Source organism: Vidua macroura, chromosome 3, assembly GCF_024509145.1.
Source record: "Vidua macroura isolate BioBank_ID:100142 chromosome 3, ASM2450914v1, whole genome shotgun sequence".
Taxonomy (NCBI): domain Eukaryota; kingdom Metazoa; phylum Chordata; class Aves; order Passeriformes; family Viduidae; genus Vidua; species Vidua macroura.
This window is the reverse complement of record NC_071573.1, coordinates 56,157,129-56,162,105: the sequence shown is the minus strand read 5'-3', so window position 1 is coordinate 56,162,105 and position 4,977 is coordinate 56,157,129.

The following is a 4,977-nucleotide window of genomic DNA, read 5'->3' as shown; positions in this document are numbered from 1 at the left end:
TCAAATGTATGTTTTATCACTTCTTGATAGGGCTGCAAAGAAAATAATAAACAAGGAAGGATTTAAAAGGGAACAGGACATGAGTTTGAAGGACAGAATAAATAATGCAGTCCTAAAAACAGATCCATATAGGATGCCTACAAAAAAGTTTTGGAAATGTAAGCAGGTAGAGGCAATGAAATGTTAAATTTGATAAACATGTCAGGAAACAAAATCCCAGTTGGGTTTATGGAAAGAATCATAAGCTCACACTTCACACAGGAGGAAATTGAGACTATTTCCTCGTTTGAAAATAAGTAGAGCTTGTCAGATTTTAAATTCTGTAACTTTTCATAATTTCTAAAAGTAACCAAAACACACATTGGAAAAGTCTCAAAATCATAATCCCTCATTTTCCCTCTCCTTTTGGTTTTGAAAATAATTTATTTCTCAAAATAAAATCACATGGATAAATCAAAAAGCTAGATATCACGCTGTCCATTCTATACAGATTTTGCTAGTGTCCTCCCCTTCCAAGAATCAAAGTCAGCTCTTTATTCTGCCACACTGTATTATTTAATTTCATTAATCACATAATGGGTGGCAATTACTTAGTGTCACATAATGCTTTACTTTTAGTGCTACCAAAGTGGCATTACACTGTAGTTTAGAAGTTGTATTTGTGACAGGGTAATTTATGATGGCTCAGAGTTCTCCATTTATTTCTGAATGCCTTGTGGAATCTGTGAGGCCCATAACAAATATTTTATTAGTGCATTCTGAGGATTTCCTAGAAGTATAGAACTGCATTTAAATTATCTATTTGAATCTCCTCCCTTCAGCAAAAGCCAATTTTATGGCCACATAAATATTTTCCCTACATTACCATCTGTGAGTAGGCAGAGTAGTCAGTCTCTGTGGACAGTATTTCTCCAACAGGTGCATCCTTTGTGTATGCCTAATGCTGCCTTTCTAGCATATTAGAGAAATCAGTATTTAGCAATGAGATTGACAGAGATGACTCTTAAGTTATGTGATCTATATCTGCACACATGCAGGGAGAGACAGACACAGCAACAGGTGGGGGAACGTAAATAATTCTCTGCCATGGCTACTCCAGGAGCCACCAGAGGAACCACCACCCCAAAAAAGACCCATGTCCTCACACAGGAAGGAGCTCCAGGACACAAGGGCAGGTGGGAGAACACTAATAATGCCATCAGAGAAATGAGATCTCTCCCTAGACTGTCCCCAGGCTGACACAGGGGATCCTCAGCCCCATGGGCCAAGCACTATAACCAACACCACAGGGTAGCAGTTTCCTGGAGCACCTCCCAAACTGTGGGGTGTAACTGCTAGAGATATGGGACACCATCTGGGATTCAGGAGAAGAGTATCTTGGGATTGCACAAAAATGTGTCACGAGATGCTTAAGGGAAGAGGAGACATAGGCAGGAAAAGGGAGGGATACAGGCCAGCCACTGGGTACACAGGGCTCCTATGTCCATGTGCAAACAGCTGGGATGCAGGGAGCAGCTACTGGGCAGACTGAGTGTCTGATCCAGATGCTCACTGAGGACAGCCATATAGTGTACATGTACACATATATATTCACACGAGGAGATTTTCACCCTGAACAACTAGATGGGAGCAGGGTGAGGCTGTTGGTGCAGTTTGTGTCTCTGTTAGTGCTGTTTGTGTCTGTGCTGGTCTGTGGGGCCAGCTGTGTGTATATGTTTATGTGTGGGTTCCGTAAAGGTGCTTGCAGGCGTGACTATTGGGAATACAAGCCTAGTCTGGCTATTAGCTAGACCTAAGGGCACAGAGCTGCAGCAATCTCCTCTCTGTTGAGCTACTGGATTTGGAAAGCCTAACCAATGACCAAGAAGTGAACTTGCAAAATACCTAAGAGCTAGAAAACATAAGATTGTATGAACTGAACTGTTCCCCTTACTATTGTATTAAATTATATCACACACTAACTTCCTCTAGACCCTTATGTCATTAACTACAGTGATAGTTTTTTGGAACACCTTTCACTCTTCTCATTCAATATGTAGCTCCAACTCAGCAAAAGTAAAACTATTCGTTTGTCAAGGGTAATTGAGAATATAGCTAACTATCAAGGACAGCTAGTAAATACAGTCCTTAACAAACCGTCATGAATCTGCTTTGCAGCCTTGCCAGATAAGGAAATTGAAGACTATATCACAGAATCACAGAATTGTCAAGGTTGGAAGAGACTTAAAAATCATCTACTCCAACCATCAATGTGGTCCAACTGACACCCTTCAGACTTGTTATACAAACACAAAAACTATCACTTATAGCTACATTTATTAAACTTTGAAGAGACATTTTATTTTCTACAAGGGCAGAAGAACTCAGAGATGATGAAGTTTAAAGTACTTATTTTCAACTAATGGATATAGTATTTGCCACTCTGCAGATTGCCCTTATCTGCAGAGTCACTGTCACAATCTAGAAAGGAGACACTGGTGATCTGTGAATACAGAAATATTGCAAATGACTGAGACTGCTTCATTTCTATGAAGAAGGAAAAAGCTGAACTACTACCAACAAGAAGGAATTACTGGTCTTCAATTCCACAAACACCCTTTCACCAGAATCTTGGCTACACAGTCCTATACTGTCTGAAATTATTTGAAGAAAGAGTCTCACACATTATTACACCCAAAATGACCTTTACCATCTGAAAGCATTATTCTAAACGTTTATTTCAAATTGCCTATGTCCTTGTGAAATAACACTTGTAATAACTTTGCAGAGAGGTGCCTTCAACTATCATTCCCCTACCTTGAAATTTTGCTTAATGAGGCCTGTCATAAACAGGCTCAACTCCCAGGGCTTTTTGCCAGCCCTCTCCTCATCCTAAGTTTTCATCTGCACCTGCCAAAAGGTTGATTTATTTGAGCATAATTTTTTTTTTTTTGTTAATCACTTTTCTGTGAGCAGTCATAAAGACGTGCATATAGCACTCAATTTACTTCAGCACCTGTTTTTAAGGTTTTTTTTAAAGATATTTTAATGTATTTTTAATGTCATTTTAAAGGGCCTTCTGATAGTGAGGATGATCCAAACCTGGCTATGACACAAGATATGGAGTGGATCTCCTGGCAGCCTTGATTTTTGCTCCCGATCTTCCCCATCCCTTCCACAACCGGGCACAGTTGTGTTCAAAGGGCTAAATACTAATTGTGTACTTGTGGCTTACCTTAAACTCTTCTGATGGCTTTGGTGCAACAAAGGGCAAGCACAGACAGAGGCTCCCACACTCTGTGCACATATCCAGAGATGAAAGTCTCTGAGAAAAGCCCAGTTTTAAAGTCTTGCTCCTCCTGCTCTGTGTATGACTATACATGCTTCAGCATGTATATATATATACATATATATACTATACTTCAGCAGGGGATAAAGAGGCAGTGTCTTTGACCACGTAAAATCTCTAAGTTCTTGCTTTCATTTGTCCACAGCTATTTCCAGAGACAAAAATAACTCCTATTCTAAAGCTCATCCTAAATGCAATGCTAAATGGGCTCTCTCCTACTCAATGAACGATGCTGAAAATACTCTCTCTGGCCATGAAGCAATACATGCTATCTACTGAAAGTACCCATTAATAGCTTACTTGTTCTTCTCCTTCCATTTTCGCTTTAGAATGAAAAAAGGAATACAAATTATCCAGACCTATATCCCTCTCAAAGTCCAGTGATGCCCCTTTCCCATTCCCTCTTCTTCCTCTCCATAAATTATCAAGATATACATTGAAAGAGTGTGTGGTCAATTCCGCTACTGTTACCTGCCCTGAGCAGCACTGGTTCCCACTGCTTGTGGCACAAGCACATAGGTAAACCTTATACTAAAATGCCCAGGATTCTGCATCTTTCTCTTAGGCTGCAACTTGTTTCTTCTCCACTTTTGTCATTACCACTCTTGAAATAGCGGGAGGTGCTCTGCACAGGGTGAGCAGAATAAGTGCGCATCCACAATGAGGCAACAGGAGCAATCACTGCTACTCTGTCACCTTCCTGTTCACCAGGAGATATTTTTTCTGCCTTACCAGGGATCTCTTCTGATTTCATTAGTGAGACAGTAAATGAGCTAAGTCCTAATAATCAGCCATCAGGCAGTCCCACACCTCTGTACTCATTTGGAACAACTGATCATGAAAAGGTACCGGTGAAAACAAGCGGTGTGCAAATTAAGCACCCAGTAACAATGAGTGCACTGCTTAAGAACGGTTTTGATGTCGTTCTTATCTGTGTTATCACATCCGATAACAATCACACCAACATCTAGGGGAGAACATCCTTGGAGCTCTGAACAGAAGGTCCTCTGAAAACCCTGAGGATCCATGAGATTCGAGTCATTTCTAAAGGACAATTCTGTTCACAACCACCCCTCCAAAACTGTTGCCGTAAAGTTCGTCACATTTTATTACAAGGTTCTGTTAATCACTGAGGACATCGTTTTGCCAAGATCCCTATCTCACTACGATAGTCTCTCGCGCATTGATCTCCTCTCTGCACCGGCCTTTATCTCGCCAAGTCAGTCTCCCCCGGTTTTCTCTTTCCGGTGCTTGCCACCGATGCCTGCGGCGCTGGGGAAAGGAATATGTTAAGCGCTTTGCCTTCAAGTGCCATCTGCAGGGGAAGCGAGCACCGCCGGCGCGCCGCCCGCTGCCCCCCGCAGGTGCGCCCCGCTCGCCGCTGGGGGCGGCCGCCACCGCGTCCCGCCAGCCTGGGAGGAGCGGTGGCGGGCAGCGGGCGCGGGAGGCGGCTCCCGCCGCTCCTGCGGACACGGCCCCTCCTCCCGGCCCGCCCCGCCCGCCGCACACATGTGCCCGCACCCAGCGGCGGGGCGCACCGTCGGGGCGGGCGGGTGCCGTCGCCTCGCCGACACCGCGCCAGCACCGCGGCGCGCCGGGAGTCCCTCGGGCGTGGGGAGCGGGTGGCCGCGCTGACACCGCCGCGCGCC